The sequence below is a fragment of the Mesoplodon bidens genome (genome assembly GCF_964165515.1).
Source record: "Mesoplodon bidens genome assembly, chromosome: 1".
Taxonomy (NCBI): Eukaryota; Metazoa; Chordata; class Mammalia; order Artiodactyla; family Ziphiidae; genus Mesoplodon; species Mesoplodon bidens.
The window spans coordinates 139241229-139266569 of NC_138176.1; the positions used below are offsets into that span (position 1 = coordinate 139241229).

The 25341-nt window shown below is 47.4% G+C and overlaps 2 long non-coding RNA genes across 2 annotated transcripts in view; both read right to left on the bottom strand.

Moving 5' to 3' along the window:
• Window positions 1-7060, bottom strand: part of LOC308612212 — a 29359-nt gene extending 22299 nt beyond the window's left edge. Inside the window, exon 1 of the long non-coding RNA XR_014015085.1 lies at window positions 7004-7060. This is a non-coding gene — a long non-coding RNA (uncharacterized lncRNA). The remainder of the gene's footprint in view (window positions 1-7003) is intronic.
• Window positions 1-25341, bottom strand: part of LOC308626953 — a 786846-nt gene that overhangs the window by 665545 nt on the left and 95960 nt on the right. The window lies entirely within an intron of this gene.

The following is a 25341-nucleotide window of genomic DNA, read 5'->3' on the forward strand; positions in this document are numbered from 1 at the left end:
CTTAGCAATACAGTGATGCCAGGCCCTTTAAGTGATGCATAGTTATTGAGCGCTTGCTACCTGCCAGGCTCATCCACGGTGGGCCTCATTTCCCCTCTCATTCCTTTCACTCGTCTCAGGGTTTACCTGATTCCCGCGTCAAAGCTCAGGTCTCTGAGGTTTATGGCGGTCAAGTCACCAAGGTGACACGGCTAATAAGTGGTGGAACAGCCCGCGGGGGTTTGAATGCAGGCCCATCTGGCTGAAAACCTTGACCTTTGATTATCTGAGCTGCCTCCCTGGTGAGCTTTTGGTTATTTCAAACAAATTTACCAACGTTCAAAATTTTGCGTCAAGGCGTAGCTTTTGGAATGTTCCCCGTCCTAGGGAGAAATGGAGACATATTTTTTCCTTCCAGTCATATTATCTAGTCTTTGGACAATACTCTAACATACCAATCGTTATTTATACCTGAAGTTACTGCACAGCAAAGCCTGTCAGGGTGGGAGGGAGACTATTTTCCAGAGCTCTCATTATTGTGATGTTAAAATTAAATGTTCTCTTAGAGCAACTAAAAAAAACCAAAAAACCTAATTCAGAAAGTGAGGTAAATGGCTGTGCAAGTATAATGGCTTGTTTTTCGGGTTCCCAAAGACCAGAAAAACGAGCTTGATGTACAAATACATGTGCAGACTTTCACCTGTCTATGATCTGCAATTATTTATACATCCAACATCTATCTTCTTGGGATGGTTTCTTGAAAATCATTCAAATCCATTTTAAAACTCAGCAAACTTTTGGAAGGCTGACCAGACCCAAGTGTTCTGAATTTTTTTAAATTGAAGTAGCGTTGATTTACAATGTCATGTTAGTTTCAGGTGTACAGCACAGTGAGTCAGTTATATATATATATATATATATATATATTCTTTTTCAGCTTCTTTTCCATAGGTTATTGCAAGATATTGAATATAGTTCCCTGTGCTATACAGTAGGTCCTTATTGTTTACCTATTTTATACATAGTAATGTGCATATGTTAACCCCAGACTCCTAATTTATCCCTCCCACCTCCATTCCCCTTTGGTAACCATAAGTTTGTTTTCAATGTCTGTGAATTTATTCCTCGTGGACTTTAGGGCCGGCAACCTGGAGATGGAGTTGCTTCCAGAAGCTGCCTGGCTCACCTCTGGAGTCAGCTTGAGGCCTGATTATTTCAGGAGAAGCAAGGGTCTGCTACAACTTCCTCAAGAAAAGACTCATGAAGAGTCCTCCCACTTAACTAACATGAGGGAAGGGAAGGAGCATCAGGGTAGGAGCCAAAGCAATCCAGGCAGAGGAGGTGAAACAACCTAAATGCCATAAGGCTGGTTAAAGGTGTCCCTACACATCCAGACAGAGGGGCCTAGGCAGCTGTTGAGAATGAGCTGGATCTGCGGGGATTAATAAGGAACAATCTTTTGATTGTTTTCTGATTTGTAACAAACCTTTTTCTTGTACTCCTTTTTTTAAATGCAAACCAGTATATAATATCTACTTTTTTCTTTTAATTGGGAGTTATCTGTATCTATAGCTTTCTCTCTCTCCATTGTGTGTATACCTATATAAATAACTATATCTGTGCATGAATATGCTTTGAATAGCTCTTGATGGATAACTAGTAAGCTGGTAACAGTGATTGTTTCTGGAGAGGAAAACTAGGAGGCTTCAGATCAAGTTCAAAAGAACATTCACTTTTCACTCTACCCATTTACAATGTTTGAATTTTAAAACTTTTTTAAAAGTATTGTTACCATTGCTAACATGGATTTGACACATATTACATACTAGGTACTGTTGTAGCACTTCACATGTTTAAACACATTTAATCCTCACCATACCTTAAGAGGTAGGAACTCTTATTATGACCATTTTACAGATGAGAAAACTGAGGTACAGAGAGCATATACCTCTAGTACGTGACAGAGCAGGCATTTGGTTGCAAATAGAGAGGCTCCAAATATCCTATGCACGTACTGTTTTCAAAAATAATAAAGATGCTGGGTTTTTTTTTTTTATGTCAAGTGGAGTTGCTGCATCTGTCTCAGACCTTGAGGGTGACACCAACCCTGGGTCCAGTTCTCAAAGAATAAGGGGTGGGTTGGGTGGGGTTTGGAAGGAGGTGGTGGTGGGGAGGACTGTGAGCCCAGTGCCCAGGTCTCCCAGCTTCTTTTTTTGTTTGTTTTTAATGTCTCTCTTTGGCATGAGGAGATATATATATATATATATATATATATATATATATATATATATTTTTTTTTTTTTTTTTTTTTTTTTTTTTTTTTTGGCTGTTGGGTCTTCGTTGCTGCTCACAGGCTTTCTCTAGTTGCAGCAAGTGGGGGCCACTCTTCGTTGTGGTGCACAGCCTTCTCACTGTGGTGGCTTCTCGTTGCAGAGTATGGGCTCTAGGCGCATGGGCTTCAGTAGTTGTGGCACATGGGCTCTAGAGCGCAGGCTCAGTAGTTGTGGCGCACAGGCTTAGTTGCTCTGTGGCATGTGGGATCTTTCCGGACCAGGGCTCGAACCCGTGTTCCCTGCATTGGCAGGCGGATTCTTAACCACTGCGCCACCAGGGAAGTCTCCCGCCCCAGCTTCTTATTTGAGAAGCTGGGGTTGATTCTCTAGCAGGCCTTGATCCCTACTATCCTATTGCTAATTTTAAAATACATAAATAGATCTTGCTTTCAGCCTTCATTATGTGAGCGTACGAAGGGGGAGAAATTAACTGAGAGCCTCTCCTGGTCTCCAGTGGACGGATGGAAATTGAAACCCCTCTCCCCCGTTTTCCTTACCGCATTAAAGAAGCACATTGTGTTCTCTGAACCCGTCAGGGCTGCAGTGAGAATGGCACCCTCTCCAGAGTCACCGTAACCCTGAATCAGGTTGATTCACAGGCCGTCTGGCCGTGAACCCCACAGTACTCTATACTTATACTCAAAGAGTACTAACTGCCTTGTTAACAGACCTCCTCTCAAGAGAATGAAACTTAAGCAGAGGAGTATCAGAGCGTGATTTCCAGAGAAGTGAGCTGATCCAGAAACTAATAGCATTTCCAGCAACCAAGTCGCCGAAGGCCCGCAGAGCAAATAAAAGAGCATTTTAATGGTATTGTCAAGAGGATACGACTTGTCAAGGCAGATTTGCAAACCGGAAAGGGGGCAGAGACCGCTCTTGTCTAGACATCTGATTAGCGAGAAACTGTAGGATTATGAGGAGTGTGTATTTTTCTGGCTGCTGTGTCTGGGGCGGTCAGGCTTTCTGCACACGGGGCTGGTTGAGAGAAACATTTGTCCCCAGTGGAAAACGCTGGCTGATCCTCATCCTCCCTTGGGCTCTAGCAGCCAGTTCGGGACCAAGAGACTGTACAGTAAGTCCCCTACATACGAACCTTCAAGTTGTGAACTTTCAAAGATGTGAACGTGTGTTCACAGGTCCAATCACATAAATTAGTTCACGTGTCTGGTGTACATTGTCATGTGCGTGCATCCTCTACAAGTGGTTGTGCTTTTGTGAACTTTACTGTGCAGTACTGTATAGCTGATTGTGTTAGTTGGGTACCTAGGCTAACTTTGTTGGACTTAGGAACAAATTGGATTTATGAACACACTCTCGGATCGGAACTCGTTCATATGTAGGGGATTTACTTTGTTAGTTGATTTTAACCTGCTGCTGCTTGGGGCACTGGGCACTTGCCTGGGAGGGTCTGGGGTTCAGAGACAAGAGAATCACTGACGGGCACGTCACCACTTCCTGCCCTTCCATCGGCAGTCCCAGCTTGCTGTCTGATCACGCTGCAGGCTGATCCCCTGGACTTGGGACCGCTGTTCTGCTTAAATAACTGTCCAACCCCCTCCCCCCAGGACACCATGGAAACCACAGCTCTTCCGGGTGGGAATTATGGGTTGTGGGCTCAGACAAATAATCCTCGCTTGGATAGAAATGAAGTCAGGTGAATCGGGGGGTGAGTGTGCAAGGATTGCAGGGCCTTGGATAATGGGTGGGACCCTGGAGGTGACAGGTGGGTTCCTAAAGGAAAGGGGCTGGGAATCGGGAAACGTGAGGTTCTAGAACAGGTTCCTCACCTCTAAAGTGAGGAAATTAATATCAATATCACGATCCCAGTCCCTGTCCCACCCGAGTGCTTTCTGCACAGTGCTGTGGGCCATCCCTGCCTGCAGCCCAGGGCTGCATGCTTGTTCATGAAAAAGTCACAGCCCAGCCCCGCATCAACAGCAGGCACTACAGCAAGTGCGATAGACAGGGTTGAAAATACAGAGAGTCGTTCCATCAGTCTGAGTCCAGCTAGGCAAAGAAAAACCACTGTGGATTTCAAACAGGGAGTGCATGCCGAGGAATTTGTTACAGGGGTGAGACAGTCTTGAAATTGGCAACAGCAGGAAGCAGCTACTACCTGAAGGCTGGGGAGGTGTGGGGTGAAGGGAGATGGGAGAACCAGAGCCAAGGCAGGAGCCCCCAGACAGGAGCCAAAACCAAAGCAGGCCTGTCTGGTGGGAGTTAGGATCATGGAGCAGCTACCACCCAGGCGGGAAGGGAAAGGGGATAAAAGTATCTTAGATTTTCTCCCTGTGCCCTCATCTCCAACCTTCTCCTGGCGTACGGTCTTCAGGGGTCAGCCCCTGGCAGGGAGAGTGGAACAGGGCAGAGCAGGTTGGGGCAGGTGAATGGGGTCAGATATTCTGTGAAACAGTCTCCTCACCTCCAGTGCTCTGCCCTCTGCAACCACCAGAGTTAAACCACAGAATTAAATATTTGTGTAATTATTAGTTTAATATCTTTTTCACCTCCTCCACACCACCAGCACTGCAAACCCTGAGCTCCATGAAGGCAGGGACGGAGTCGGCTTTATTCACTGCTGTAACACAGCACCCAGCATGATAAGTGATTCCTAGCTGATTCTTTAGTGCATTTGCTAAGAATAATTGAATGAATGAATTGTTGTGTACTGCCCATTGTGCAAGCAATGGATTCTCAGAGTACAGCATGCAGGATTTAAAATCTAAAAACAGTAGCACTTAAACTCACCACACACTCCACAAAGTCTAGATCACCCAGCCCCTAGGGTCGACCTTCCAAGAGCTCAACTTCATGCAACTTCAGTGGGATTCTAGAATTTAAACAGTTCTTACTGCGTTACCAGGACAGAATTTTGCGCCTTGGTGAATATGAAATTATTTTGTAAACCACAAAATAATGCATTTATCTTAGACAGTATAGTAATGTTCATTACATTTTACATGAGTAAGCCCCGCTTCTGCATCTACTGAGAGTGCCACGGAAGGATTTTAGGGTTCCTCTTTTCTAAGACCTATTAACATCTAGCACAGATAGAAATTCCAGGGGATAACTTACACCAGTTACTCACAGGGAGAAATGATTAAGGGGAAGATGAGAAATTGGGTAGAGAGAAGGATTCAAAGAGAGAAAAGGAAAGACAGTCTGAGTCGCTCACACATTCTCGGGAAAGAGGAGGTGACGTGGACCAGGTGACAGGAGGGCGGCAGGACAGTTGCCATGGTTGCAGTGGGCGCTGAGGGCCCGAGGGGCCAGAAAATGAGAAGTGAAGGTAGCAGATGCCAATTAGGGCAAAAGCACAGCTGAAACTTGACAGGGTGGATTCACTCAGGGCAGAAAGGGACTAGCAAATCGATAACTATAACAAACAACTACAACAACTAACATCTGTTTATTGCTTTCAGTGCGCCAAGCAACCAGCTCCACAGTAATTCTCAGGACAACCCTGCAAGGTAGATACTAGTATTTCCCCATTTTACTGGTAGGAAACCAGTAGATATCTGGAGTGTGTGTGTGTGTGTGTGTGTGTGTGTGTGTGTGTGTGTGTGGTGTTCTGTTTGGGGTTTGCAGCATCTAATCCCCCTTCCTAACCACACACTGGTTTCCTTGCGAGGAACATGGCAACTGGTCTCCCAGATGGTCCCAATGAGCCTCGCCTTCTGGTATTCACACCCTTTAGGGTCCCCGCACCCCCATATTAAATAAGGCTGACCAATTCTTTTTTTTTTTTTTTTTTGCGGTACGCGGGCCTCTCACTGTTGTGGCCTCTCCCGTTGCGGAGCACAGGCTCCAGACACACAGGCTCAGCGGCCATGGCTCACGGGCCCAGCCACTCCGCGGCATGTGGGATCTTCCAGGACCAGGGCGCGAACCCGCGTCCCCTGCATCGGCAGGCGGACTCTCAACCACTGCGCCACCAGGGAAGCCCAAGGCTGACCAATTCTGAGTGCTGCTGCATATTAACTTATTAAATCCTCCCAGAATTCCTATAAGGTAGGTACTAGTATGTCCGGTTATACACATTCTTACAGAGGAGGAAATAGAGGTACAGAGAACTTAAGCAACTTGTCCAAGATTGTGGAACTGGCTAGTGGTGGAACTGGGATTTGAATCCAGTTTTCTCACTCCAGAGTTTGTGCTTAACTGAAGCAAAAGTAAATGTGTTGAAGGAAACTAGGTTTACACAGAACTGATGGAGAACCAGGCTGCTGTGGTTTCTTAACTCCCAGAAGGAAGGCATAGTCTTGCTGGATGCCCAGGTGCCCTGTGGTTGGCCCCCTCCCTCCCCATTCCATCGCAGACCTCCTCACCTGCCCCCCACCTGCCCCTCCTCGCCTGCCCCCCACCCGCCCCTCCTCGCCTGCCCCCTACCCGCCCCTCCTCACCTGCCCCCCACCCAGCGCTGCTCTGCTCCAGCCTCCTTCCTCTGCCTGTAGCGCCGGGACCACATCAGAGCCCTGGCACTGACGCTGCCTCCTGGAACTGCCCCCGACGCCCTCCCCACCTTGTCCACCACCAGCTCCCTCACCTCCTTCAGGTACTTTCTCAGTGAGCTCTCCCTGACCAGCCTATCTAGGATTTTACCTTCTGCTGGCACTTGATTCCCCCTTCCCCCGCCAAGGTAGACACTGTTGTCACCGCACTCAGATTGTTTCCTGGGCCAGTTCACTCACCCCAAGCTGCTGTGAGTGTGGTCGCCAATGGCTCCGAGATGCCCTGCTTCTCTGGGGAATTGCCCTCGACCAACAGGCTCTGCCTTGGCTGAGAAGTTACAGCCCCTTCCTCACCCAACCCAGGGCAGCCCACAGCCAATGACTGAAAGATAAGGGGACCCAAGGTGCTGGCTTTCATGCTTCAAGGTGGGAACAATTGTGTAAGAGTTATATGAATACTCCAGAGTCTCTCATTGATCAGACCTAAGCCCACATTCTTCTTGACTTTTTTCCATTCACTATCTGCTTCCTTCACTCCCTTTCACCTAAGAACTCTCGCTCAAAACAAACGAACGAACAAAACAAAAAAACTCACCTGCACCAAATCCCTGTCTCAGGCTCTGCTTCTAGGGAACCCAACCTAAGACCTTCCTGTTGTTTTTTTTTCTTCTTAGTGCTCACTTAACATAACATATATTTAACTTTGTCCATCTCTCTCTCACTAAAATGTCCAACCAGGAGGGAAGTCACTCAGTCTGTTTTGTCCCCTGCTGCATCCTCAGTAGATAAAACAGCACCTGGTATATAGTAGGTGCTCAGCAAATGTATGTTGAAAGAATAAATGAGTCCTCAGGCCTCTATGCATCCTAGGACTTGCACAAATCCTGATCTTGGTGGTCAAGCCAGGAGTCTTGAACTGCTAATGCTCTTGCCCACAAACTCATTCCACCTTCTCATCTAATTTCTCCAGCCTATGAAAGCTGGCTTCTGATCCCAGTGTTCTATTCCTCCCTATCTTGGATGCTTTGCCAGTAACCCAGCTCACTTGCTTGTTTGTCCAAAGGCATCTGTCAGCTCTTCTTGGGACTCCTGGCCTCCCACAGTCTGCCCACTCAGGTCTCGGTCAAATGATAAGGTAAACAAGGGAAGTCTATTCATCTGCCTCCAGATGTGATCTGAAAACTAGGTGGATGAAGAAAGGTACTCGGTAGAAGGCACCCAGGTGAAGCTGTGCTTCCTCATTGGGGTGAGCGATCAGAATGCGTGACAGAGATAGGAACAGCCAAGGGCAAGGGGGAAAGCTCCTTTTTTCCTGAGCTGGAGCCCTGCCAAAGCCAGCTGAGGGCCATTGCCTAACTCATTCTAGAGGTTAATTCTGGCACATTTCACAGGGGTATCTTAGGGCTGTGTTCCAGCAAGGCTGCACTGCTACCAGCCAGGAGTGACTAAGGGACTGGAGATGTGGAATCAGTCAGGTGGGGCTCAGATCTTGAAGTTTCTGCACTACTGACTTGTCAGTGACCTAGTTACCTCCCTGGGCTTGGTTTCTGGGCAGTATATGTTCTTTGGTTTCAGTAATAGCAAACAATACTGTTTTCCGTGAGGGCATTTCCTGGCTGTGGGCTGCCCTGGGTTGGGTGAGGAAGGGGCTGTAACTTCTCAGCCAAGGCAGAGCCTGTTGGTCGAGGGCAATTCCCCAGAGAAGCAGGGCATCTCGGAGCCATTGGCGACCACACTCACAGCAGCTTGGGGTGAGTGAACTGGCCCAGGAAACAATCTGAGTGCGGTGACAACAGTGTCTACCTTGGCGGGGGGAGGGGGAATCAAGTGCCAGCAGAAGGTAAAATCCTAGATAGGCTGGTCAGGGAGAGCTCACTAAGAAAGTACCTGAAGGAGGTGAGGGAGCTGGTGGTGGACAAGGTGGGGAGGGCGTCGGGGGCAGTTCCAGGAGGCAGCGTCAGTGCCAGGGCTCTGATGTGGTCCCGGTGCTACAGGCAGAGGAAGGAGGCTGGAGCAGAGCAGCGCTGGGTGAGGGGCAGGTGAGGAGGGGCAGGTGGGGGGCAGGCGAGGAGGTCTGTGATGGAATGGGGAGGGAGGGGGCCAACCACAGGGCACCTGGGCATCCAGCAAGACTATGCCTTCCTTCTGGGAGTTAAGAAACCACTGGAAGGTTCTGAACAGAGGACTGACATGATCTCACTTTCGTTTTAACAGGTTTGTTCTAGCTGCCATGTTGAGAGTAGACGAAGAGGCCGAGAGTGGAAGCTGGGAGGCCAATCGGCAGGCCACTGCAATAATCCAAGTGAGAGAAGAGAGTGGCTTGGACCAGGGCAGTAGCAGGGAGGGTGGTGCGAGTGGTCAGATCCTGGAAATATTTTGAAATTTGAACCAGTGGGATTTTCTGAGAATCTGAATATCAGGTTTGAGAGAGAGAGAAAGTCAAGGTTGGCTTCAAGGCTTTTGGCCTGAAATCTTGAAAGATAGTTGCCATTAACTGACATGGGGAAGCTGTGGGTGAGGCATTTTCATTTTCATGTCTAATGGGAGCTCCGTTTGGACATGTTGGTGTGTAATGTCCACTGGACATCCAAGTGGAAGTGTTGAGTGACTTGGATATAATTTTGGGAGTCATGGGTGAAAAGATGTCGCTCAAGCTCTGAGATCATACAGGGAGTGAGCCGAGATGCAAAAGAGAAGGGGTTCAGTAATATTTGTCAAACAAAGCACACTGAGCATGGGCCTCCCCACTGGACGTAGGGGTGTCTCCCTAATGGCCTGGGCCAGATCCACTTTTACGTCCCCCGAGCACTCACCTGTTGCCGGGAATGTCACTAATCTCTAGAAGCCCCCCACCCTTGGTGAGTACGTTTCAGAATCGTAAATACAGAGATACTCAAATTTAAACAACCACATCAAAAACCTACATTTTCAAGAGAGATAAAGTAGGGGGTGATAGCTGATAATAGGTTGTGTGAATGAGTCCCCACAGACCTGCTATCCGTCAAGCTTCACACACAGCCCTCTCGGGCATTTCAAACAGGATCCTGTCTGTAAAAATAAGGCACCAGCTTTTATCAGTGCACCTGTTGTTCAAAGGGTCACTGGTCCCCAAGTGCAGATATGCAAAGGTCACCTGCTCGCACCACCCCGTGGGAATGTTACCTGCCAAGCTGCCCATCCAGGCGCTCTGTGCCCCCCCCGGAAGAGGATGAGGGCAGAGCAGGGAGGGAGGAAGCAAAGTTTTCTCTGCTTCTGGACCCTGTCCCCCAACACTACGTGTGAGTCCAGCCTGTCACTGAAGTCTCTCTCTCTCCCAGTCCCATGCAGACGGAGGCATGCCATCACAGGAAGACACTAAAAGAGTTTGCCTTTTCAGAAATTACTCTAGTTTGGAGGCCTTTTTAAAAATACCTGTGCTGTGGTAGAAGGAACACTGGAGTGAGAGGCCCTCCGTCCTGGTTCTGCCATGAACCAGCAGGTTGGCTTTGGGAGCAAGTTTTACCTACTTGTGCCTCAGTCTCCTCATCTGTGAAATGGGTATCTGAGTGCCCCATGAGGTCATTCTGAGGATTAAAAGAGTTGAAGTGGGTAAAGTACAGAGAAGAATGTCTGTCACAAATTAAGGTATATTTTATTTCATGTTGTGTTAGCAATAATATAGCTCTTGGTTGCTGTTACTATTGTTGTTGTTGAATTGACCCTGCCAATTAGCTTTGTGATCTTGGGCAAGTCGCCCCACTTCTCAAAGCCCTCAGGCTCCTGTCCTCGGAGGTGCTCTCACAGTAGTCCGTGAACAGCCCTCCCTTCCAGGCTCTGAGAGTGGGGAAAACTCCACAGCCGCACATTTGAGAGGCCCGGTGACCGCTGAGGCCCTTACAGGAAGTGTGATGGCACCGTCAGAAGGAGGGGTATCCTCACAGGAGGTGAAGGGGCTGGGAAGTGGCAAGGCTGCCTTCACTCCCCTTACTCTGTTTCCCTTTCCCACTGGAACACGGGTATCTTCTCCAGTCCCCCCACTTCTCCTTTACACCCTGAGTCCCTGCAGGAGCTGTACAGAGTGCTCTGAACAGCCTATCCTGGTGGTGTTCTTTGTCTACAATTTCAAGAAAACAATCACATGTCATCTGTTTATTCCAGGAAACAGGTTCTGTAGTAATGAGAAGCCCCAAACTTCTGAGAAAGAGTCTCTTTGTTTACAACATTTGTAGAGTCTTACTTATGTTTGCATTTCCCCTACTAGTAACAGTTTTGGCACTCCATCTCCTGCTGCACGCAAGTGCACTACCTGAGCCCGGGTGCACCTTGCCAAGTTGGGAGGGAATTGCTTATAGGCAGCCCGCAGGAATCGTTGGGTTCCTGGGGCTGTGCCAGCACGGGAAGAGGGAAGTAAAGGAAGAAAAAGTAAGAGAGCCCTGGGCTGAGGATCAGGAGCACACCCAACTGAGGCATATAGCACCCCAGGCAAGCTAACCATTTGACTCCTGACTCAATTAGAAATAGCGCTTAGGGCTTCCCTGGTGGTGCAGTGGTTGAGAGTCCGCCTGCTGATGCAGGGGACACGGGTTCGTGTCACAGTCCGGGAAGATCCCACATGCTGCGGAGCGGCTGGGCCCGTGGGCCATGGCTGCTGAGCCTGCGTGTCCAGAGCCTGTGCTCCACAGCGGGAGAGGCCACAACAGTGAGAGGCCCGCATACCGCAAAAAAAATAAAAAAGAAAGAAATAGCGCTTAATTGCTCATCTTAGCGACCTGATTGTGGTACCTTCAAGAAGAGGTTTATTCCTCTCTTACATAAAAGAAGTCTAGAGGGCTTCTGTAGCAGCTCCACAAACTCTTTAGCTCTCTGCTCCACCATCCTAGTTCATTGCTTTCAACCTTCAAGTTTGCTCCATGATCCAACATGGCTGCTAGGAGTTCCAGCCATTACATCCACATGCCAGGCAACAGGAAGGAGGAACCAAGGAAGGGCAAAAGAGTATCCACACGCTCTACCTTTTACAGAGCCTTCCCAGAAGTCCCATACAACAACTGTGCTTACATCTCAATAGCCAGAGCTCAGCCACACAGCTGTACCTGACTGTGGAGGACGCTGTGTTACCTACGGAGACACTGAGAGTGGTTTGAGGGAAAGGGGAGAATGAGGGCTGTTAGTAGCAGCACAGCCTCCAGTTTTCTGTCCTGAGCAATTCTGCTCTGGCCCCAAACTTGCACACCCACCTAGCAAAAAAAAACACTTCATAAAGCACCGTATTTACTTGTTGCTCAAATATTCCCCCAGAGAATGTTAAGATTTCTCCCATCTTTGTTATACTATACTCTCCTACAGAGGAATTGTAATAAATAGAGTTTGTTCCATGTCAGAACATGTCCAAGGATGCTTTAGCTTAACAGCCATGTTTAAACTCCCCTCAACTCTTGGTCTGAGAAGTTACCTGGCTCTGACAAGAGACCTAGGTCCTAGTCTTAGCAAAGACACCATCCGTCTGGATCCTTTATTCATTCAACAAATATTTGTTTAACATCTAACCTGCCCAAGACATTGTGCTAGGTATTGTGGACCTGGGAACCAACACATGCAATGTCAGTGCCCTCACGGTGCTCACAGTATAGGAAATTCACAGACACTGGTAATGCATGATGGAGAGGTGCTAGGGGCCAAGTGTGTGAGGCTCCCTGGCAGTTCCTCGGCAGGTCTTTGACCCTATCCAGGAGTGTCAGGAAGGCTTCCACAGGGGTGACCTCCAAGTTGAGAGCTGAAGTTCAAGCAGGGGTTATTCAGACTGTGAATAACAAAGAAGTCACAAGATCAAAGGATGAAAGATCCTGTGGCCACAGTGCAGAGGAGGAATTGGAGAGGGGCAAGTGTGGGGGCAGGGAAACCAGCGACGAGCCTGTTGCTCCATCCAGGAGAGCAGGAGAGGCAGAGGCAGCTTGGATGGTGAGAAGGGAGGCATACAAAAGCCATCCTGGAGGTGGCATCCAGGGAACGTGGTGACTGGTTGGTGAGGAGCGTCTGTTTGGAACGGGAGGAGGGATCCAGACCTGAGGCGGGTTTCTGGCTCAGGGTTCCCGGCTGCAGAAACTGGCTGGTGGTGTATCCCAGGGCTGGATAACACAGCGGAACAGGCCAGGGCCGGTGGCTGAAGCTTGCCCCTTCCCCTGCATCATGAGGAGTCAGGCACGTGGGTACTCCGGCCCACGCAGCCCCTGCACACCACCTGTCCCATGAACAGCTTCTCCTGAAGCAGAAAGCATCCTCTGGGGGACTGACCCGGCCCAGAGGCCTTCGCAGACTCTGGGAGAAGCTTGAAGCTGTTTGGGCAGGGAATTCTAGGGCCTGGGAACATAAGGTGGTTCGGGGGTCAGCACGGGCTCAGGGTGGGCACGTCCCAGTGAGAAGGGGCACAGCCAAAAGTCAGCAGGAGAGGGGGGCCTCCAAGTGCCCTGGGGCAGAGGTCCCAGGACCCCGGGTGTAAGGGCAGTACCGGCCGGAGAAAGTAGGGTGCGAGGAGATACTGACTTTAGTGCTTGAAGGGCCTGTGGAGCTAACCAGGAGGTAGTCAGAGCTGTCATTCGGGGACACAGAAGGGAGATTTTGAAGTCATACATCTGTCTTCTCACACTGGCTACCCTCAGCATCATGTATAAAACAGGGCTATGCTGGGCTATGGGACCTGCATCTCTGGGCCATAAATCAGCCTCCCCATTCCACTGCCCTGCCCCAGGGCTGGCGGGCCTCGTTGGGGCAAAGCCTGAGGAAGCCTGTCCGAGGGGCCCAGCCTCGCCCGATTCACCAGATTCCTGTAATCAGTTTAGTTACACAACAAAATTCAGATCAGAGTGAGGATTAGCAGAGGAAATTCGTGTACGGCGCTTTGAACTTCACAGATGAAAGCCCCCTCCCCCATTCGCACAAAGAAAGCCCGAGGTACGAAACGGGACGGGACGTGAACACATCGCCCCTACCCTCACCGGCCTCACTGTCGCCCGCTGCAGCCGGCCGGGTGAGCCATTGGCATCCCAGACGGCCTTCCCCCCGTGGCATTCCACCCAGGTCTCCCGGACGGGGGGAGAATGGATTCTTTCCTCAGCCCGCTGCTCCTGGAATTGCAGGCATTCGGTGAGCCGGCCCCCAGCCCTGCCTTCTCCAGGACTCCCGCGTGCAGCCGGTCCCGCGGAGTAACGGGGACATTCGCGTCCTCCCCACCTCCCCATCCCACTCGGAGTCCACAGCCCACGGCTGCGCAGGGAGGGAAGGAAGAGGGCCTGGTAGGGGGAGGGGGCGTGCAGCCAGGGCAGCCCTCCTGGCGGATCGGCCGCTGGCGGGTGATTGTTCCCAGATGGAGACTGTTAAACCCTGTCAGCCTCAGATACACACGGAGCGCTACGTCCGCATTCCTGGGATGTGTAACTGCCCGGCTTCACCTTCTGCGGCCCTCGATTCAATAACATGTCAAGTTCCTTCAATCTCACCCAGAGCTAAAACCCTTTCACCCACTCCCAGCCTCTGCATTTGGAACACATATTCGCTGTGGCTGTCTAAATATTTAAGCTGGGCTAAGGGGAGACATATGTAATTGGATTGATTACACTGAGTTGTCTGAGCTGAGTGGGTCTCACCTGTTAGCGCTGGCTTCATGATGAGATTTGTTTTTTGTTTGTTTGTTTGTTTGCGGTACACAGGCCTCTCACTGCTGTGGCCTCTCCCGTTGCGGAGCACAGGCTCCGGACGCGCAGGCTCAGCGGCCATGGCTCACGGGCCCAGCCGCTCCACGGCACATGGATCTTCCCGGACCGGGGCACGAACTCGTGTCCCCTGCATCGGCAGGCGGACTCCCAACCACTGCGTCACCAGGGAAGCCCATGATGAGCTTTGGAAGCCCAGAGTCATGGACTGTGCTCTCTGGGTTCTAGGACTGATGATCATGGATGCTGTCCCGGCGGTTAGCAGCCCCGGGTACCTGAGGGAGGAGCATGGCAATTCTGCTGATGATTCTTTACTTGAGGGCCTGGCTGCTGGAGGGATCCTGTGCCCTTGATTCCCCACTCGAGGTACCCGATCTGCCATGCTAGGAAGTGCATTCCACAGCCCTCTCCACCCTGTCTTGGCATTGCCTCTCAGAGTTGTGATGCTGCGCCCACCCTGGCAGACCCTTTCCACCATGAGTCCTTTCTCTTTTACCAATCTGCAATAAATTAGGCTTTTATTCATACTGCATTGAATCTGCAGGCAGCAAGGATACCTGTGGCATCTGGGGGCCAGAGATGGTAAGTGACTTGCTCGGGATCATACAGCAATTGGCGATGAAGCTGGATCTATAATCCCAGACCTTTGACTTTCTATCTGTTATGGGTTGAATTGTATCCCCCAAAAGAAATGTTGAGGTGCTAACCTCCGGTGCCTGTGGATGTGACCTTATTGGGAAATAGAATCTCGGCAGATGGAATCAAGTGGAGATGTGGTCATTACGGGGACCCTGATCCAATATGATGGTTTCCTATAAGAGGAGGGAAATGTAGATAGAAGCCCACACATAGAGGAAAGTCAGCCACTTGAAGATGAGGCAGGCATTAGAATTACATAGCCACAACAAAGGAACAGCCGGAAGAAGCCACTAAAACTGGAAGAGGCAAGGAAGTGTCCTCCTGTAGGGGCTTGGAGGGAACGTGGCCCTGCCAACACCTGGATTTCAAACGTCTAACCTCCAGAACTGTGAGAGAATATACTTCTGTTGTTTTAAGTCATCCAGCTTATGGTATTTTGTTACAGCAGCCCTGGGAAACTAATACATCATCCAATAGTGTTTCTGATGCGAGAGGTGAGTGAAATTCTGGGTGAAAACGCAGCTCCTTGGAAGTGATGAGAGATGGCTCATTATGGGTCTGGACTCCTGATTACCTACCAGATCATGTTTAGTGTGCAAGTCGCCTTTGAGTAGGACCTCACACTCTGTACCTCCTCCTATCCGGAGAGGTGCCCTCCAGAGACGCCCTGGGTTCCTTATCAATTTCTGAACTTTAATTTACGAATTGATGTAATATTGGAGGACTTTTCCTCTTAATCTTTCTTTAGGCTGCCCAACATAATTCTGATCATTTGCATTTAAGTGGCCTTCCCCTCTGAGGGATTTCGAGGCACTTACCAAATTCTGTGACCCATGGGAGTGGCCTCTGGGGTTAGGAATTCCTGGTTTACATCTACCCTCTGACCTCACCCTGTCCCAATGACTTCATTAAACTGAGGCCTTTCATTTAGTGGACTTAGTACAGAAGATAAGAGCTGGCATAAAAGTACTGTGGCTCAGGCTTGGACTGACTGTGAGCTGGGGGTTTGGGCAAATGGATGCTTTGCAATTAACCTTAATGTTTTTCTTAATTCTCAAGCGCTGGCAATTTTCCAAGAATCCATGGGCCAGCTCCCGAGTCCGTGGTGTTTCTTAGTCAGTTGGTGGTTTGCATCCAGAGGTGGCTGTGTTCATGCCCTAACACCCACAATACTGGTCCATGAGAACCCCTGAGCCCACTGCCTTCTGTCAGCCTCACACATTGGCTGAGGTTAGTTGCCCAAACCCCAAATCTCCTGGTTGTGTAACTTTGGGAGTAACTGTTCTAATAGACGTGTTCTATTTTCTTGCCTCACTGCTCTTCACCGAAGCTTCTTGTTTACTGTGGAATTGCTAGGGATCTAAACACATCAAGGGACAATGCTCCCTTCCCCACAGGCATGAGTTGAACTAAATGGAACCATACCTTTGCTTTCTTCCCAAACCAATGGGTGGAACCAATTTCAAATGGCATGATCATTCAGTGTGTGTGCAGAGACTCCCCTGTGTGTTTTAATGTTCCTCCTGAGAAGGACATAATGTTCTTGCCTGTGTTTTATCTACCAAAGGCAGGCACTGCACTGCAAAGGCAATAGGTCTAAACAACTGGCCACTGCTTAAACCAATTATGGTACAGCCACACAGTGTACCCCTATGCAGCCACAGAACGTCATGCTTTGGAAGCAAATTTAATGACATGAGAAAATGTTTGTGGTCTTCTGTTAAGTGAAAAAAGCTGGTTACAAAACAGAATGGACAGTATGAAAACAATTATGCAAAAATTAGGTATATATCCATTGAAAATCTGGAAGGCTATACTCCAAAATGTAGACATCGATGAAATACTCAGGGCCACGAACACACAATGGCCAGTTTGTGCACCGTGCAAGAGCATCTACTTGGGAGAAGAGCAGTGGCTGACACCCTGGCACAGGGCTGGCCCTGCTGGGAAGGGCCATCTTTTTCTAATCATACATGGCACCACAGAGACTGGCATTAGCTCTGGGACTCTGAGTCTAAATTGTTTTCTATGTGCTTTTTCATGCTTTCCCAAAGTTCTTCAATGAGTATGTGCTACTTCTGTGTCAACTAAAAGCCATGATATATAATATAATCAATCTTAAAAAGATAATAGGTGGAAATTTGAACACTGACAGAATATTTGATGGTATTAAGGAACTATCTTTAAGTGTACTAATGATATTGTGGTTAGAATTTTTAAAGACTCATTAGCTTTTAGAGATGCGTACTGACATGTATATAGATGAAATGATATGTGCGGGATTTGCTTCAAAAGAATACGGGAAGGGGCTTTCCTGGTGGCGCAGTGGTTGAGAGTCCGCCTGCCGATGCAGGGGACGCGGGTTCGTGCCCCGGTCCGGGAGGATCCCTCATGCCACGGAGCGGCTGGGCCCATGAGCCATGGCCGCTGAGCCTGTGCGTCCGGAGCCTGTGCTCCGCAACGGGAGAGGCCACAATAGTGAGAGGCCTGCGTACCGCAAAAAAAAAAAAAAAAAAAAAAAGAATACGGGAAGGGAATTCCCTGGTGGTCCAGCGGTTAGGACTCAGCGCTCACCACCAGGAGCCCGGGTTCAGTCCCTGGTTGGGGAACTAAGATCCCATAAGCCTCGAGGCATGGCCAAAATTTTAATTAAAAAAAAAAAGAAGAATATGGGAAATAGTTAAGTGGGGAGGTGTATAGTATAAAAAAGAAAGGTCATGAATTAATAATTGTTGAAGCTGAATGCTAAGTACATGAGGGTGTGTAATACTTTTCTATTTTTGTATATGTTTCAAATTGCCATAACTTAAAGTTAAAATAAAGGTAGAAAACTATTTTAGGTTTTCTAAATGGTTTAGGTCATTGTGGCTGAGATTAACCTGAGTTTTCCTTTACCTTTGCTTCTGGAGAATTGTGCAGACCTTCTGCATGCCTTCCTGAGTGTGCCTACTTGTACGGGGGTGTAGTGGACAGTGAGGGCATGATGCCATCCTGCTTGGTGAAGCCAAGATGAAAGGCAGCAGGACACATGCCACCTACCCACTTCTACCAAAGCCACCAGGAGTTTTACATAGTAGTGACATTATCACCACCACAGCTGAAGATAGACAAATAGGTCCCATAAACTGGACTGTAACTAAAGTTTAACCCTTGACAAGAGCCATCACATACCTAACAGGTTTAACAATGCAAAGATGGATTACCAGCAAGTCCTTGTCTCTGCTGAGACAAAATAAGTGGAAAAGGATTAATTTACAAGTGTGAGAAATTGGATTTAGCTACATGGAAAAAAATTAGTACTGGTAATGGAATGTTAAATACCCACAGGATTATTGTATCAGCTAGGAATGCTTTCAGCTGCAAGTAATAAAAAAATCTTACAGTGGTTTAAGCCGTAAGTATCAATACAATTGTCAGTTAACAATGCGTGAACAGGTAGAAAATCTCAGGGTTGTTTAGCAACTATTGGTGATACCAAGATATGGAGAAGCCAGGTGCTTTCCATCCTTCTGTTCTTTTTTTTTTTTTTTTCTTAAGCAGACATCTTTTTAATCTATAGACTTATTGTCTCATTGTTACAAGATGGCTACAGGAGCTCCAAACATCCCAATCTTAAGTAACCACATCCGAAGCCAGGAAGCAGAGGAAGGAGAGCAAAAGAAAGTTCTCCTGTGTAGCTCTTTTTTTTCTTTTCTGTTTTTCCAGAAAGGAAAACTCTTGCTCAAAAGCCCTTCAGCAGTCTTGCCTTTGTATCTTATTGGATAATACTTGGTTGCCTGGTCACCTCAAGCTGCAAGGGAGACTAGGAAAGTGAGTACCTGTCTCTTTAAGGCCCTACCGGAAGGAAGAAAAGGATTGGGAGTGGCTGCTGTAATTATGGAAGAGAGCTATGGCATATCTGTCCTCATTATTGAAGCAATTTTTGCTAATTCTAGAAAAATTGAAAAATGCAGGCAATTACCTATAACCACATCATCCAGAGAAATCCACTGATAATATTTTGGTGTCAGAGCAGTAGCTTTTAACGAAGTTAGATCTCCTTTTTTGGGTACATGAAGATAAGTGGAGACAGAGTGGGTCAACCCAGGCCTTCCAGGTCTTTCGCAGGTTTGTGAGTCAAAGTAAAAGGCTCAATCTTGACTTCTTCCATTCCTCAGGAATAGAAAGAGGGGATTCGGATAGAGTTTATCAGTTATGTGTTGCTGTATAACAAACCATCCAAAACGTAATGGTTTAAAACAACAACCATTTATTATTGTTCATGTTTCTGTGGGTAAGGAATTTGGGCAGGGCTCTGTGTGAAGACTCTACTTCATGTGGCATTGGCTCCTTCACTCCACCAGCTGCATTCAGCTGACAGGTCAGCTGGGCTGGAAGATCCAAGATGGCTTCACCCATCTGTCTGGAATGCTCCGTGCTTCTCCCTGTGGCCTCTCTGGATTCATTCTGTCTGGTCCTCCAGAGCCTCTCTCTCCAGGCGTCCTCTCTCTTTAGCAGAATAGCCTCGAGTTCTCTCCATGGTGGCTGCTTTTCCTAGGTGAAAGCAGAAGCTAAAAGTAACTTAAGTCATGCCTTGGAAGTTCCAGAATGTCATTTCCACCATCTTCTAATTAGCTGGAGCAAGTCACAAAGGGCAGCCCAGATCCAATGGAAGGGAAATAGACTCTATCTCTTCCTTTTTCTTTGTAGAAATTTTTTTTTTTCACGGTACGTGGGCCTCTCACTGTTGTGGCCTCTCCCATTGCAGAGCACAGGCTCCGGACGCGCAGGCTCAGCGGCCATGGCTCGGGGCACGAACCCATGTCCCCTGCATCAGCAGGCGGACTCTCAACCACTGCGCCACCAGGGAAGCCCTGTAGAAATGTTTTTAATTGTGAATTCAAATCATTTAATAGACATAGAGCTAGTCCAGTTCTATATTTCTTCTTAAATGAACTTTGGTCGTTTGTATCTTTCAAGGAATTTGTCCCTTTAATCGAAGATATTGAATTTATGGACATAAGATTTTTTATAACATTTCCTTATTTTTCTTTTGATGTCTGTATAATTTTTAGTGATGGTCCCTCTTTTATTTTCTTTTTAATGAAGTATAGTTGATTTACAGTGTTGTGTTAGTTTCTGATGTACAGCAAAGTGATTCAGTTATACATACATATGTATATATATGTATTTTATATATATATATATATATATATTCTTTTCATATTCTTTTCCTTGGAGGAGAGGCAAAGGGCTTGCCAGATGGCAGATATTGTCATAACCATCTTGGAAACAATCTGCTCCATATGGCAACAGATCTGCTCAGGGTTAGAGAAGTTAAAACACACACACATGCAAATGTACTAAAATTCAAAACTGAACACTGTTTCACCTTTGGCAGCTCTATGCCATGTGTGTATGTATATATGCACCAACTGTGACACTCTGTAATTCTTTGCAAATAGGAGTTTTCAGGTTTGTTGAGGAATCTCTGTCAACCACTGATGAGAATGTAGGACTTTATAGCCTTAACCTCAGAGCCAGAATGTCCGGATTCAAGTCCAGCAACACCTCTTTTTTGGACGAGATTAGCATTTGAATCAGTAGAGTGAGTAAAGCAGATGACCCTCCCCGACAGGAGCGTGCATCACCCACCAAGCTGTCAAGAACCCAAATAGAACAAAAAGGTGGAGGAGGGGCAAATTTGCTTTCTCTATCCTTGAGCTAAGACGTCCATCATCTCCTGCCCTCAGACATTAGCGCTCCTGGTTCTTGGGCTTTCAGACTCGGATCGGTCTTAAAACATCAGCCCCTTGATTCTCAGGCCTTCAGAGTCAGACTGAATTATACCATTGGCTTTCCTGGCTCCCCAGCTTGCAGACGGCCGATCATGGAACTTCTTAGACTCCATAACTGTGTAAGCTAATTCCTATAATAAATCTCTTCTTATCTACAACTCCTATCTCCATCTCCATCTATATACCTATATCTATTTCTATTTCTATTTCTATCCTGTTGGTTCTGTTTCTCTAGAGAACTCTAATGCAAGATCCTTAGTTGAATTACATCTGCAAAGACCCTTTTCCCAAATATGGTTGGTCACTTTCACAGGTTCCAGGGGTTAGGATTCATACATTTCTTTCAGACATTATTCAACCCACTACACCACCCTATTTAATAACTGCAAAACTATAAACTCTCGGGCACACACACACACACACACACACCCCAGGTCCTCCAGATACCCCTTATCCTGTTACTATTTCCTTATTTTCCACAGCACTTGCCAGCTTCTAATGTACTATATCATTTGCTTATGTATAAGGTTTATAGTTATTCTCCCCTCCCACTGGAATGTAAGCTCACCAGGGCAGGGGTTTATGTCTGTTTTGTTCATTGATGTAACACAAGAATCTAGACGTAGAGCAATGCTTGACACAGAATAAGTGCTGACTAACTTCTTACAGAATGAGTGAATGAATGAATAAATGAATGCCATGTGTTACGGGGAGCCAGTCACCCAAATAGCTCCAGGCATAACAAGCAAGAGTCAATAAATGTCTATTGAATAAAATGAGATTAAACAGTCTTGAACTGGCCCTTAGGAGAATCCTGGGAGATCCTATTGAAAAGACAGTTATTCCCTTCCCAAGCTAATTTGTCAAGTTTTTGTTGTTGTTGCTTTTGGGTTTTCTTGCTCATCAGATTTAGCTGCCCACTTTAGGAGCAGTGATTCTCCATTGGTGATTCAGTGTTCATGTGCTTCCTGAGCTGGCTAAGCTGAAAATGACTCCCCCCAAATTAGAAAAGTTTACATTTCTAGAGAATATATGTTAGTCTCTTAATAAGGTATAATTAATCACACCAAGGAGCATCATGACGAAAATAGTTTCCAAAGAGCCACTTAAAGCCGGATAATTATAAATCAGGGAGCTTGATGACTCCAGGATGCTGCTAGATGGGGCACTGATGGCCCAAGCTGAGCAAACCGAATCTTCCACGGAAGAATAAAGACGGGGGCATGCTCTGTACCTGGTTTCCAGACTGCCGCCTCCCCCTTTGCACCCCGCTCTGATGCTCACTCTTGTTTGTCCTTTATAAGCTATGTTGGGGTATGTTTATTTCTTTATTTCCTGAAATAATGGCCTTTAAGACTAAAAAACAATTGGCTGCTGAGAATGAAGTTTTGGAGCCTGAGTTTTGTTTGGCTGTTTTGTCTTACCTCAGTTTGGTTTGGTTGTTTTCACCTTCTGCAAAGTTCAGAGCACAAATGAAGTCTTTAAATACAAATATATTTCTTATTTTTAGTAAAACAGTAAGAGATGTTTTTTTTTTTGTTTTTTTTTTTTGTTTTGTTTTTTTTTTTTTCAGTACGTGGGCCTCTCACAGTTGTGGCCTCTCCCGTTGCAGAGCACAGGCTCCAGACGCGCAGGCTCAGCGGCCATGGCTCACGGGCCTAGCCGCTCCACGGCATGTGGGATCTTCCCGGACCGGGGCACGAACCCGTGTCCCCTGCATCGGCAGGCGGACTCTCAACCACTGCGCCACCAGGGAAGCCCTGTAAGAGATGTTTTGAAGGGTATTTAGGAAATGCAGATGAGCAAAAGGAAGAAGTATTTGAAACAGCCTGTAACCCCCCTGCCCAGAGACAGCCATGGCCATCATTCACACTCTCTCACCACCACCTTCTGGTATCTCATGAACTTCCTCACTTCCCGCCCATCTCACTCCTTGGTCAGATACTTTAGGTGTGTTTAGGGCGGTTTAAAGATGGCATGTGCCGCAGGAGGCAAGGAGGCCAATGACAACCAGCTGACACCCCCAGTGTTTGCTCCCATGTGTGTCTTCAACTCTTGGACCCACTCCTGCAGAGAAATCATCCTCTTGCATTAGTCTCGCAAGGATCAAATCACAGGCCTCCAGGAAGGGTGTGGTCCAGAGCCAGAGCTCCACCCTAGAAGAAACACGGGTTCTAGGTCTGTCTCAGCATTACTGTGGACCTTTAGCTTCCATCAATCAAAGAATGAAAAGAACAAATCTATCCATCATTCATTTGACAAATATTTACCAGTTGCCTACTCTGTGCCCGGGTTCACATTATCTATTGCTGCCTAACCATCCCGAAACAAGATGGCTTTACACAACTATTTATTATTACTTCTTATAAATTTGTCCTTTGGCTGGGCTCAGCTCAGGGGTCCTTGCTTTGGGTTTCATATGGCGGCCATCAGGTCGTGGCTGGGGCTAGAGTTATCCAAAGGCTCATCTGGGCTGGATGACCAGGGTGGCTCCCTCGCACAGCAGGTGCCCCATGGACTTTCCCTCTCCCCTCACGTGGTATTTCACCCTCCAGGCCTTCTCCACTTGGCATGAGCTTCGCACAGCATGGTGGTTTCAGGGTACTTGCACTTCTTACATGGCAACTGGCTTCCAAAGGTGGAAGCTGCCAGCCCAGTTAAGGCCACACCTAGAACAGGTACAGTGTCACTTCTGCCATAGCCTATGAGTGAAAGCTGTCACAGGGCCTACCCAGATTGAAGGAGGTGGAGAAATAGTTTCTACTCCTTGATGGGAGAGTGGAAAATCACACTGCGGAAGCGACTGTGGGATGGGAAATATTGTTATCAGCATCGTTGGAAACTACGATCTGCCACAGGTGGGCATTGTGTACAGCCAGGGTATACAGCGTTGGGCCCCTTAGTCCTTAGAGCTAATATCTAGTAGTTAAGACAGACATTAAACAACTAACCATGCAATAAAATATATATTTCCACATTGGAAAGCTAGGTGCCAGAAAGGAAAAGCATAAAAGAAGCTTGGTTAAAGAATGCCTCTCTGAATATGGGGCACATAGACTGAGACCCCAATGATGAGCAGGAGTTATCCAGGTGAATAGCATTCCACAGAGAAGAAACAGCATGTGAGAAAAAAGGAGAGTGGAGTGAAAATGTAGGGATGAGATGAAACTGAAAAAGTAAGCCAGAACTGGGTCATGCAGGGCATGGCAGCCCTCATTGAGTATCTAAGATTTTTTTCTTAGTGCAGTAGAAACCATTTGTTTTGTTTAGGTTAGGTTCAGCTGCAAGTGACAGAAACCCCAAATAGCAATCTATTAAACAAGGCAGAAATATATCACTTCCCACATGAACTAAGGTTTACATAATCCCTCAGAGGCTAGGATGACTGTCCACGGTATCAGGGACTAGCACCTTCAATCTTTCATCTGCCATCCTCAGGACAGAGTTTACCCCTACCTCATGGTTCAAAATGGCTGCTTGAGTGCCAGCTATCACATCTACATGGCAGTCAGCAGAAAGGAGGAGGGACGATATGTTTTCTCCCTTTTGGGATACACATCATTTCCACTTACTCTCATTTCCAGAACTTAATAATGTAGCCACATCTACCAGCGAGGGAAGCTGGGGAATAGAGTCTTTCTCCCGTTGCCCGTATGCCTGGTTAAAAATTGGATGCGTTATTACTAAGAAAGAGGGGAGAATGGATATAGCAGTCTCTGCTATAGTACTGAAAAGTTTTAAGGAAGGGAATATTTCTAACATTGCCAAAACATGTTATAAAATAAGACATTGGTTTCTTTGTCCAGAGTCCTGAGTTCTACAGTGCCCCTCCCCCCAACTACTGTTCTCAAGGTGACCTTGAGAATTCCCTTAACTTCTCTGGGCCTTTGATTTCTCATCCGCAAAAGGGAGGCTAGCCTGCCCATCACATAAGATTGTTATGTGAGCTGGTGAGGTAATAATTAATGGGCTTAGCAGGGGGTAGGGGTGAGTAATGGAGGATGTTAATTTTGAGAAATTCCCAATCTGTGACGTATTTAGAGATTTGGAAGCACCAAGGAAGCAAACAACACTCCATCTGTCTGATGTTCATCCTATAACCCAGCAACCAGCAAGAAGTCCTTAAGTGCACAGAAGTGCGATAACGTCCACTGTCCTTAAGTGGACAGAATTAGGCTGATGTCTTCCTTGGAAATGCCAAAGTTAAACTGACTTGCTCCCTGAGCAGTGAGCAGTCACGAGCCTTGGTCACAGAGCTCAGATTGCTGATAAGTGACTAGAATGTCATTTCCAGGAAAGCTGGACCTGTTCACACGCCACAGAGAGAGAAACAGGATTTAGGATGAGGCGGTCTCTAAAACCTGGTTTAGAGGCAAAGTAGGGACAGAACTAGAGTTCATTGGTTCTTATTCTGAAAGTTTCCCTCCACCGACCAATACAGGAAGATTAGCTGTTATTTATGGACGGCCTACTAAGC